Source organism: Schistocerca nitens, chromosome 3 (assembly GCF_023898315.1).
Source record: "Schistocerca nitens isolate TAMUIC-IGC-003100 chromosome 3, iqSchNite1.1, whole genome shotgun sequence".
Classification (NCBI taxonomy): Eukaryota; Metazoa; Arthropoda; class Insecta; order Orthoptera; family Acrididae; genus Schistocerca; species Schistocerca nitens.
The window spans coordinates 832820347-832833194 of NC_064616.1; the positions used below are offsets into that span (position 1 = coordinate 832820347).

Consider the following 12848-nt stretch of genomic DNA (forward strand, 5'->3'; position numbering starts at 1 on the left):
AACGTGCACAAATGAAGACGAGCTTGCGACCCTGATGCCAACTTTCACCTAGTGTATAGGAGCAATGTAGCGCAGCAACGTAGATTCAGTGCCGTGTATTTCGGATTACTGCATCTACATACGTTTAACAGGATTCAAAGAAAAATAACCAATAAATCCGCAAGGTGTCAAAAATTAGGGTGCTCACATGCTCTTGTGCTCTTACACAACAGCTGCCACTGCCTGTTTGACTTATTCATTATGTTTTCTTATGTAACTAAGAACATCTTTGTATTTTTCCCCTTCATTAGGGGTGACTTTTTCAATTAAAATGCTAGGCCTCTTTAATGAAAATTGCTTAATCAACTTATGTTATTATTTACATTCTAAGGCAGAATGACCCATCACGGACGAATTACACGGGAATCGGTAAATGTCATGTATATGTACAGACAAACAAATGATTACAATTTCAGGAAAAATTGAATGATTTATTCAATAGGAAGAGCTTCACAAACTGAACAAGTCAATAGCGCACTGGTCCGCCACTGGCCCTTTTGAAGCAGTTCTTCAGCTTGGTATTGATTGAAAGAGTTGTTGGATATCGTCCTGAGTCATAATGTGCCAAATTCTGTCGAATAGGCGCGTTATATCGTCAGACGCCATGGCTGTCCAAGATGTCTCCAGAACTGGTTATCAGGGCTCAGTTCGAAGTGGGGCTTATCACTGAAGACAATTCTACTGCAGTTAATGAAATTCCAGGCCGAAGAGGTGTCTGGAGACGATGGGACAGCAGTCGGTTACCAACCTGAATGTCGTCTGCCACACGGCTCGACTACCAGGACTACTGGCCTGGGATACCATTTCTTCTCATAGCTTGGTCTCTTTGGTTGTCATCTGCGGCACCCTTACAGCACAGCGGTAGGTCGACGATGTTCTACGACACTTTTTGTTGCCCTTCATGGTAATCCATCATAGGCTTATATTTCAGCAAGATAATGCCCACCAGGACAAGACTAGAGTTTCTACTGCTTGTTTTCATGCTTGTCAAACACTACCGATGTTTTCCAGCAAGGTCGCGGATTCTCTCCGCAACTGAGAATGTCTGGAGCATTATATGCAGGTCCCTCCAACCAGTTCGGCTTTTTGACGCGCCATTTGGACAGATATTGGCACAATATCCCTCAGGAGGACATCCAAAAACTCTGTCACTGAGTGCCAAGTCGAAGACCTGTTTGCATAAGGACCAGAGGTGGACTAATGAGCTGTCGACTTTTTCAATTTGTGAAGCTCTTTCTCTTGAATAAATCATTCAATTTTTCTGAAATTGTAATCATGTTTCTGTCTGTACATGTACATCGCATCTACCGATTTCCATCTCATTCGTATAATTTCTTCGTGGTATATCAATTTTTCTTTCCTTTTGTTTTTTTCTTAGAGTGTATATACATCGTGGCCATTAGGTCTGTTCTGTTATTGTAAAACCTAAATAATTTTTCGATTTCAGATATCTTACCCCACTTGTAGAACAACACTCAATGGAAAAAATACGCAAGTCGCTATGGAACACTTTAGCAGTTGACGATAGCGTTCTTCTTCACCAAAGTCATAGTCAAGCCTTTAATCCCGAGAAACCGTGACTTTGACTTTCCGTTCTGTTCCGGCCCGCTTATGGCCTTTGTGAATGCCACCATTCGCAATACAATAATGAATTGTGGAATCAGGTTTGACGAACCGTTCCGTCATGTGAATCGACCTCTCTGTGGGCCATAATCGAGGATGGCCACTCATCGATTCTCATTCCAACTATCGTACTAACAAGTAACAATTATCAGATTAAGTGTTTATTTATGCGATGCTTTAGATTTACCATTAAATGTGCAATACGTATAAAAGCCGTTCAGTAAATTGATATTGAATTTGCGATTGTGTTGAGAATTCCCTGCAATTTCGAACGGAGACATTAACAGAAAAGAACACTTGCTGCTTTACGAAGTCGAGTTGGGGTGCAGAAAACACACTGAAGGAACGAAGACCGAAGATTCTGTCAGGAGGACGTGTTGCAACAATATACGACAGCTATATTACAACGATGAAATATTCTAACTATGTTAAATTTAGGTATCCAGTTCTGTTTGGGAGTTTTCTTTTATTCGCTGTAACCGCATTTAATTACCGGTGAGCATATTTCTTGGGACAGTCACCGATTAATAGCATTAAGAGATGTTAATTATACTACCTATTCCAGACATTCATTACTTGGAGATATGGAAGAAAGCCGTATTGTGATGCGGAAAGAAGATGAAGCCGGCAAGAAAGCTATCAGAGATTTCATAAGAGAGAAACGATCTACATGATTAAAAGCTGGAAGGTGAGTTACATAATTGGATTTGCAATTGATAGGCATGAATTATTTGTTTCAGGTACTGCATACGTTCGTTGAATTAAGTATTACAAGTAATACATAAGCATCTCAATGAACTGCACATGAAATATCGCTGTTATACACCTAGTCAAATATTGATGAAGGCACTGTTTACAGATTAAGGATTTCAGTGACAAAGTGTAGTGCAGTACATTGCAATAATTTTATTCACCTCTGAACATTTTGGCAAGTAATAAAGATGATGTGCATACTATCATACAAAAACCTGTAGCTGCCCCTAAATGTCATAAGATACCTGAACCCAGATTCCATTAAATAACTTCAACAGGTGTATGTGTCTTCTTCATGTATCACCCCCGTGTGTGACACATAATTGTCTTATGTCACATACTATGGTATTGCTACAGTTGAAAAACGTTTTGAATTTAGTTATGTAAATAATGAGCCACTGAGTGAGGTGGCGCAGTGGTTGGCACACTGGACTCGCATTCAGGAGGACGACGGTTCAATCTCGTGTCCGGCCATCCTGATTTAGGTTTTCTGTGATTTCCCTAAATCGCTCCAGAAAAGTGCCGGGATGGTTCCTTTGAAAGGGCATGGCCAACTTCCTTCCCTAATCTGATGAGACTGATGACCTCACTGTTTGGTCTCTTCCCCCAAACAATCCAATCCAAATCCAATAATGAGCTGTCTTTTAGATAATCTGTTGACAGAGATAAAGCTAATATCTCTATAGACCCAAACTGTTAAGAATGTAAAAAATCGTTGAGAGAGAGAGAGAGAGAGAGAGGGGGGGGGGGTCATATGAAATATTAGATTTCAGATACTTTGGTGGTTTTTTGTTATTGTCATGGATTTTATTTTAATTTTTCAGTATTGTTTTAGAATGGTGACATTCTTACGGTATATTTAGTTTGTCCCTGCCCAAGACCATCTACTTTCTGCACCATTAGTTTCATTTTATTGCTGAAGTGAATATTTTATGGCTGTATTTAGTGACTTTGTTTGCCATATTGTATACACTGGGACTAAGAGTGTCTGCTACCTTGGTAGCATCGTGGGTCAAAGCAGACAGGCAGAATCAGACACTTCCATATTGCCCACAGTTTCTTATAGGGCAGGTGGATCACATGACAGTTTGGTACTCAGTTTGTTGTACAGGTATCCTAATGCAATGTTTAGTCAATGTGAAAATGCAGAAGTTTGGCTGTTATAGTATTATTGCTGGAAACATACTGAAATCTGATATCATCAGTTTTTGTTCGTATATGTTGTTAACTTGCTTCAAATTAACTGGTACTGCTATCATGTTGCATCACAGCTTGTCTAGGTTTTGCATCAAGTGCCATTAATGTTGTATTCTGTGTGTACAATAGTGTATTATGTGCCATAGTACATTAGTAAATGACTTCATTTATGTAAGAAAGAAACGAGGATTGTCAAAGGATTGTGTCTTCTGGAGTACTCTTTGTCCATGGAAGTAAATTTCATATTGAGTAATTTGCTGTCAGTTTACTACTGTGTATTGGGTAAAGTGCACCTTCTCTTACTCCCTAAACAGTGGAGCTTTCCAATAATGCTGTGTGGAAGATCATGTCAGAAGCTTTGCAGATGTCCAGAGGTGTTACCCATGTCATTGATTAATTTTGAGAGCAGTCATCCACCTTTGTAATGATATTTTCAACTCCACTGACTGTAAAAACTCTTATTCTGAACTGGATGCTAAGCAGATTATTACTTTCAAAAAATGACTCAGTTTTTTGTCTATACAGTATTCGGATCTAGTGAACAATGTGAGCCACTGGAGTATTCTTTTGAGTGTGACGTCGTATGTTATATAATTGGCATCAGTGATGTTCCTGTTTTATCCTTTAGCTGTAGTGTGGTTTGTGTTCTCTAACAATATGTTGTTTAGTTATTGATGGTAGATAAGCTTGTGCTGTGTACGGAACCTATATAGTTCTGATTTAGATGGGAGGTGTATTGAAGACAGTGCTACTGACATTTTGTTTCTCATCTTTATGGTGGTTGTGACTGTTGATCTGTAGTGGGCCAGAGATCTAGGTTAACTTGGAAGATAAGAGACTTTCTTTTTAACATTACATGTTACATAGATACAATTAAGTCTTTACTGAAAATCTCTCATTTTGTGCTGTGGTGTGATATTGTCAAGGGAAATACGGAAGCGTCCGATCCCGCCCGTCTGCTTTGACCCATGACGTCACAAATATGGCGGAAACAAAAACAAACACACACACTTTCCACAAGAAGCCTAATGACACTAACGGGACAAGTGCGGGAAATGGGGTGTTTTGGGTGGGGGGCAAACTAAATATAAACAAATTTAGACGCCTTGCGTATCTACAACGTGTAATTGAAGACAGCCATGCATGAATACCCACCCACCTCCCCAGGGGTCGTAACCCCTGCAACCCATAGAAGATAAAGATGCTTCAGTAGCTGATTAGTGTTTTTTGTCTTTTTAAGGAAAAAATCTCACGTGATAAGAACGAACAGATCAGAAAGATAAATATAATAAACTAAAACAGAAATTGGAGGAAACAGATAATTAAAATAAGTAATAAGTGTTTTTAAATTTAAAAAAAAAATTCACGAGATAGAACGAACAGATCAGAAAAGTAAATAAAATAAGATAAAACAGAACTGGAGACAGCCACACTCAAACCAAACTCCGCGCCGTCATGATGTCACACACAACACCCTTACGTCACGGGTCAAAGCCGACGCGTGGGATTGGACGCTTCTGTCGACCCTTGTCAAGTTTGTAATATGCATCAAAGTGTTAATAACATCCCCATCCAAAAATTGCTGTTCCTGTAGAGGGCCCAGTGGGGGAGGAGAGAGACAGTATACCAATAATGTTGTTATTTCTTAATATTGAAGCATTATACCGGGTGATCAAAAAGTCAGTATAAATTTGAAAACTGAATAAATCACGGAATAATGTAGATAGAGAGTTACAAATTGACACACATGCTTGGAATGGCATGGGGTTTTATTAGAACCAAAAAAATACAAACGTTCAAAAAATGTTCGACAGATGCCACTTCATCTGATCAGAATAGCAATGATTAGCATAACAAAGTAAGACAAAGCAAAGATGATGTTCTTTACAGGAAATGCGCAATATGTCCACCATCATTCTTCAACAATAGCTATAGTCGAGGAATAATGTTGTGAACAGCACTGTAAAGCATGTCCGGAGTTATGGTGAGGCATTGGTGTCGGATGTTGTCTTTCAGCATCCCTAGAGATGTCGGTCGATCATGATACACTTGCGACTTCAGGTAACCCCAAAGCCAATAATCGCACGAACTGAGGTCTGGGGACCTAGGAGGCCAAGCATGACGAAAGTGGCGGCTGAGCACACGATCGTCACCAAACGACGCGCGCAAGAGATCTTTCACGCGTCTAGCAATATGGGGTGGAGCGCCACCCTGCATAAACATCGTATGATCTAGCAGGTGTTTATCAGCCAGGCTAGGGATGATGCGATTCTGTAACATATCGGCGTACCTCTCACCCGTCACAGTGGCAGTTTTGCTGTCCAGCACCATCTGTCGGACACTTTGCGAACTTTTTTTGTGTGTGTGTGTGTGGTTTTTTTTTTTCCTCTTTTCCCCCTAATAAAATCCTATGTCATTCCAAGCATGTGTGTCAATTTTTACCTCTCTATCTACATTATTCCGTGGTTTATTAAGTTTTTAAATTTATACTGACTTTTTGATCACCCTGTAGCTGCAGCCTCAAAATGTTCTGTGCGTACCTTCCTTTCAAGTGATTCATACATTAAATTTGGACTATCCTTGACATAAATAGAACTTCCAACCTGTTTTACACTTGATCTGCAATCAACTGTCACCACATAATACAGGGCGTTTCATATGAGACAGTGCACTGTCTCTGGAATTCCGTGGGAAGCATCTACATCTACATGGATGCTCTGCAAATCACATTTAAGTGCCTGGCAGAGGGTTCATCAAACCATCTTCTCAATTCTCTATTATTCCAATCTTGTATAGCGCTCAGAAAGAATGGACACCTATATCTTTTTGGTACGAGCTCTGACTTCCCTTATTTTATGGTGGTGATTGTTTCTCCTCCCTATGTAGGTCCGTGTCAACAAAATATTTTCGCATTAGGAGGAGAAAGTTGGTGATACAGTATTTCGTGAGAAGATTCCATTGCAAAGAAAAATGCCTTTCTTTTAATGATGTCCAGTCCAAATTCTGTATCATTTCTGTTACACACTCTCCCATATTTCGCGATAATACAAAATGTGCTGCCTTTCTTTGAACTTTTTCGATGTCCTCCGTCAGTTCTATCTGATAAGGACCCCACACCGCGCAGCAGTATTCTAAAAGAGGACGGACAAGCGTAGTGTAGGTCTATTACATTTTCTAAGTGTCCTGCCAATAAAACGCAGTCTTTGCTTAGCCTTCCCCACAACATTTTCTGTGTTCCTTCCAATTTAAGTTGTTCGTAATTGTAATACCTAGGTATATAGTTGAATTTACAGCTTTTAGATTAGACTGATTTATCGTGTAACTGGATTTAACGAGTTCCTTTCAGCACTCGTGTGGATGACCTCACACTTTTCGTTATTTAGGGTCAACTGCCACTTTTCACACCATTCAAATATCTTTTCTAAATCATTTTGCAGTTTGATTTGATCTTCTGATGACTTTATTAGTCGATAAATGACAGCATCACCTGCAAACAACCTAAGACAGCTGCTCAGATTGCTCTCATATCGTTCGCAACTCCCATGCAGAATGGCTCAGCTCACAGCATGGCCCCTATGGGCTGTTGCTTAGACAGTGGGACTGGTGGCATATTACATTCAACTGAGAAAAAATGGAAGTGTTAGGAGCAGCCTTGGAAATGAGTTTGGTAAAAATCATTCCACTATTTGGCACTTCAGGCTGGTGTGTCACCAGTACCTGCTCATAGAGGTGTGCACAAACTCAAACTGGAACCGAAACCTTACAAAGTGACAGTAGTGCATCAACTTACTGTTTGGTTACTGTTAGACATCAGTAATGCAACTGACCATTGTAGTCTGTGCATGTTGATGGAGAGGTTGATCCTGAAATGATCTTTATTTCTGGTGAAGCATGTATGGATTTATTGATTTAAGCTGGCATTGATAGTCCACATAAGTTAGGTGACGAGGATCTGCATTGTGTGAAAACATAAGTTTTGGGTGCAGTTAGTGCAGTCATTTTCTACCAAACCCTTAACTTCTGAGATGTAAATTAATGTTAATAATAATAATACTGTAACTTTTTTTGACAGAACTAACGGTGAACAGAAAGGTATATGGTTATTTCATGTTGACAATCCAAGAGCAAGCAATACGATGTCTGTGACAGTATTGTGAAGTGTTGCTAATGATAGGATAGTTTACACACCAGTCTGAAATGCTGAATGGCACAAAATTGTTTCCAAGGCCACCTCTAATTCATCCAGTTTATGAGTATCACCAATAACCAACCTTCCAAACAATCTGAATGGGCTATTAGATTTCTAGTAATGTCAGAGACAGCACTTGCAGCATATGTGAAAGAACAGTTCCCTTTATGGTTCACTTAATTGTGATTAACCAGCCTTACATTTAGAGATTGTCTTTTAATATGTAAGTGAGTTACGACGGAATGATTTATCTGACTTTCCACCTTTTTCTATACACATGGCATTTGACGAACTGCACTTAGTGGGTCCTTGTACTTCATTTTTCAATGATAAATCAACGTTTTGCAATGCAGTAGTGTTACTGATTTTGTACATAATTTTTCTGTAATATAATTACACAAATCTGATATTATTTCTCCTCTTTGTTGATGGAGACCCTGTCTTGTATGGCTTATTGTGTTCATCTTATTTAAATCTGTAAGTGTTATATTCATATGTTTACCAAGTATTTTGGTTGTTGTTGTTGTTGTGGTCTTCAGTCCAAGGACTGGTTGGTGCAGCTGTCCGTATACCCTATCCTCTGCAACTCCCATCATCTCTGAATAACTACTTCATCTCTTAGTCTCCCTCTACAATTTTTACCCCTCGCACTTCCCTTTAATACTAAATCTGTGATCTCTTGATGTCTCAGAATGTGTCCTATCAACCAATCCCTCCTTGTATTTAGGATGTGCCACAAAATTCTTTTCTCCACAATTTTGTTCAGTGTCTCCTCATTAGTTACCTCATGTACCCATCTAATCTTCAGCATTCTTCTGTAGCACCACATTTCAAAAGCTTCTATTCTCTTCTTGTCTAAGCTGTTCACTGTTAATATTTCACTTCCATATGTGGCCACACTCCACACACATACTTTCAGGAAAGACTTCCTAACACACAAATCTATATTCGATGTTAACAAATTTTTCTTCTCCAAAAACGATTTTTGTGCCACTGTCAATCTAGATTTTATACTCCTACTGTGGCCATCATCAGTTATTTTGCTGCCCAAATAGCAAAGCTCTATTACTTTTAGTGTCTCATTTCGTACTCTAATTACCTCAGCATCACCTGATGTAATTTGACTACTACATTCCATTATCCATGCTTTGCTTTTGTAGATGTTCATCTTATATCCCCCCCTTTCAGGACCATTTATTCCATCTAAATGCTCATCCAAGACCTTTGTTATTTCTGACACAATTACTATGTCATTGGCAAACCTTAAAGCTTTTATTTCTTCTCCCTGAACTTTAATCTCTACTCCAAAATTGTCTTTGGTTTCCTTTACTGCTTGCTCTGTAGACAGATTGAATAACATTGGGGATAGGTTATTCTGGTTTCTGTAAAAGTTGTGAATAGCCTTTTACTCCCTGTACTTTACCTTTGCTATCTTCAGAATTTCAAAGAGTATGCCAGTCAGCAATGTCAAAAGCTTTCTCCAAGTCTACAAATGTTATGAACATAAGTTTGCCTTTTCTTAACCTATTTCCTAAGAGAAGTCATAGGGTCACTATTACCTCATGTGTTCCTACATTTCTTCGGAATCCAAATTGATCTTTCCTGGGGTTGGCCTCTACCTGTTTTTCCATTCTTCTGTAAAGAATTGGTGTACATATTTTGCAACCATGATTTATTAAACTGATAGTTCGGTAATATTCACACCTGTCAGCACCTGCTTTCTTTGGAATTGGATTTCTCATATTCTTATTGAAGTCTGAGGTTATTTCTCCTGTCTCATACATCTTACACGCCAGATGGAAGAGATTAGCCATGGCTGGCTCTTCAATGGCTATCAGTAGTTCTGATGGAATGTTGTCTGCTCAAGGGGTCTTGTTTTGACTTTGGTCTTTCAATGCTCTGTGTGATTCTTCTAACAGTATAATGTCTCCCATCTCCTCTTCACCTACACCCTCTTCCACTTCTATTATATTCCCTTCAAGTTCATCTCCTTTGTATAGACCCTCTATACACTATTTCCACCTATCAGTCTCCCCTTCTTTGCTTTGTACTGGTTTTCCATCTGAGCTTTTGATATTCATACAGCTGCTTCGCTTTTCTCCAAAAGTCTTCAATTTTCCTGTAGGTGGTATCTATTTTTCCACTTATGAAATATGCTTCTAAACCCTTACATTTGTCCTATAGCAATTCCTGTTTAGGCATTTTGCATTTCCTCTCAATCTCATTATTAGATGTTTCTATTCCCTTTTGCCTAGTTCCTTTGTTGCAATTTTATATTTTCTCCTTTCATCAGTTACATTCTGTGTATATTGTGCTATCAAAGGGTTTCTACCAGGCTTTGTCTTTTTACCTATTTGATCCCCTGCTCCCTTCACTATTTCATCTCTTATAGCTACCCGTTCGTCTTCTACTGTATTCCTTTTCCCTGTTCTTGTCAACTATTGCCTAACAGTTCCTCTGAAACACTCAACTTCCTCCGGTTCTTGTAACTTATCCAGGTCTCCTTAATTTCCTACCTTTTCCCAGTTTCTTTTGTCTTGATCTACAATCATGATCAATACATTGTGGTCAGAGTTAACATCTGCACCTGAGAGTAGCTTAAAATTTAAAATCTGGTTCCTAAATCTCCGGGTTACCATTATAAAATAACTTTCCGCTGTATGCAGGTCTCTTCTATGTATACAACCTTCTTTCGTGATTCGTAAGCCAAGTGTTCACAAGGATTAATTTATGCTTTGTGTCCCCCTGTGGTTCTGGGACTTAGAATTTATTATTCTTGCCTGTTGTAAGAGGTGACTAAAAGGAGTCTCACACTTTTCGGTCCTGTGAGTTCAGGTCCCATTCTATGGTTTGACCTGCCACTTTCAAAATTTGACAGAAGTGCGGGCCATATGGGGAAGGATGCCTTACATAGTGCACGAGTTCCCTTACATTTGACCTCCTGAATCACTTGTCATGGCTTTGCCTCTCCACCTGCGGTTCAACTATTTGGGCGAGGACACTTTCCGGGGTATGTCATCTTCTTCTGTTGTCTCCTGTCCTCATTTGCCCCCATGACAATATTGGATTTCTCTGCACCCAATATCCAGCACAGTAGCCAGTCCGTTATGGTGGGGCCGTCATGTACCCATTTGGTGGTAGCCCCCTGAAAACACAGGGATCGCACTGCTGATGCCTGAGATGTAAACTCCCCACGTATGCGAATGAGTAGATGCCTGTCTTCCTGGGGCATCAGGACTCCCAGCAATAGCCATCGTGCCAGTTGGCCTTTGCTGTGGCTGGATGGTGCCCGTGGGGAGAGCCCCTGATCAGAGTGGGTGGCATCAGGGCGGATGACCCTCAATGAAGCGGACTAAGTCATCTCTTGCCGGTGACTGTATGGCACCAGCAGTCTCTAAGAAGGGCAAGATAGAATACAATGCCGACAGGTGTGACCCTAAATTGTTTCCCTCACTTGCTACACCACAGGAGGAAAGTAGAGCTACAGAGCGGAGAGAGCCATATTCGCCTCAGTTTTTAGTCTTTAGCAGAACCAATGAGGACTCTTTTCTACCTACAAAGCCTCCATTTTTCGTTGAACACTTTGAGGATAAATTTGGAGAAGTGACAGCGCTGTCCAAGATGTGAAACAGCGAGGTCAATTCAGACAGCATCCCCAGCCCAATCCCGAGCGTTACTCACCTGTGACAAGCTAGGTGATATTCCTGTTTTCGTCACACCCCATAAAAGCCTCAACATCGTCCAGGGGATTATTTTCCATTGTGGCATCCTCTTTCAGTCCGACTACGTGCTCTGCGCTAATTTATAACTGCAGGGTGTTCATTTCATCCTGCGCATGTATAGGGGACCCAAAGACAACAGGGTTGCTACCAGTGGCTTCATCTTGGCCTTTGAGGGTTATTCATTGCCTGAAAAGGTCAAGGTGATGGTTTACTGCTGTGATGTTGAACCTTACGTCCTTCCCCATATGTGGTGCTTTAAGTGCTGGAAGTTTGAGCACGTCTTCCTGCTGCACTTCAAGCACCACATGTCTAGACTGTGGACATCCACTGCATCCAGATACTCCATGTGCGCCACGTCCCACTTGCATCAACTGTGGAGAGCACCACTGCCTCTGCTCGCCAGACTGCCCAGCACTCCAAAAGGAGCGGAAAATCATGGAGTAAAAGACCCTGGACCGGTTGACTTACACAGAGGCTAAACGTAAATTCGAAAGATTACACCCCATTTGGTTGACGTCAACATACACTGCAGGTACATCACCATCCCAAGTGCCAGTGGTTCCTCACTCTGTACCACGAACAGTGGGCCCCATTGGTGATAGGGGGCAAATCTTCCTCTGTTGCTCCCAAAGGATCTACTTTGGGAGCAAGGTCACCCCAAACGCTGGGGACATTGGTACCCTCCCCCTGCTGGAGAAGCAACAGCCTCCTCCGGCTCCTCTTGTGCGGAAGGGGTCCCTTGGAGCCCTCTCTCCCAAGGTCTCTACTAATGCCATGGCGGATACTCGCCAATGGCTCAAGGAGCCAAAAGCTGCTGGATGAAGAGCTTCATGGTCTTCCTCCATGCCTGAATCTGCTTCAGATAAATCTTCCCAGTAAGCCCCCTAAAGAGAAGTGAGAGAGCAAGCAAACTAAGAAGAAGTCTGCTAAGAAACAGGACCCTCTGGTGGCCCCAACACCCACTGTCTATCAATTCTGCATCTGAGGATGCAGTGGAGATCTTAGCGTCCCCTGTGGACCTGGCTCTCACTGATGCCTCATCCACCATAGAAATGGCTGCAAATACTCAGTTGGAAGCAGCAGGTGACCCTGAGATATAACCTGCCTCCTTGCGTGCTTCATGCCTTCCCAGCCTCATGGTAACATCATCCTCCAGTGGAATTGTGGCGGTTTTTTCCATCACCTGGCTGAGCTATGGCAACTATTAAGATTTACACCTGCTTTCTGCATTGCCATCCAGGAAACCTGGTTCCCGGCAATGTGGACCCCTGCCCTCCGTGGCTATAAGGGATATTACAGGAACCATAGCAACTATAATAGTGTGT

General features: G+C 41.1%; 1 long non-coding RNA gene across 1 annotated transcript in view; it reads left to right on the forward strand.

The window, feature by feature from the left end:
• The first annotated feature begins 1707 nt into the window (after positions 1-1707).
• Positions 1708-12848, forward strand: part of LOC126248861 (uncharacterized) — a 31304-nt gene continuing 20163 nt past the window's right edge. Inside the window, exons 1-2 of the long non-coding RNA XR_007545550.1 lie at positions 1708-2157; positions 2228-2350. This is a non-coding gene — a long non-coding RNA (uncharacterized LOC126248861). The remainder of the gene's footprint in view (positions 2158-2227; positions 2351-12848) is intronic.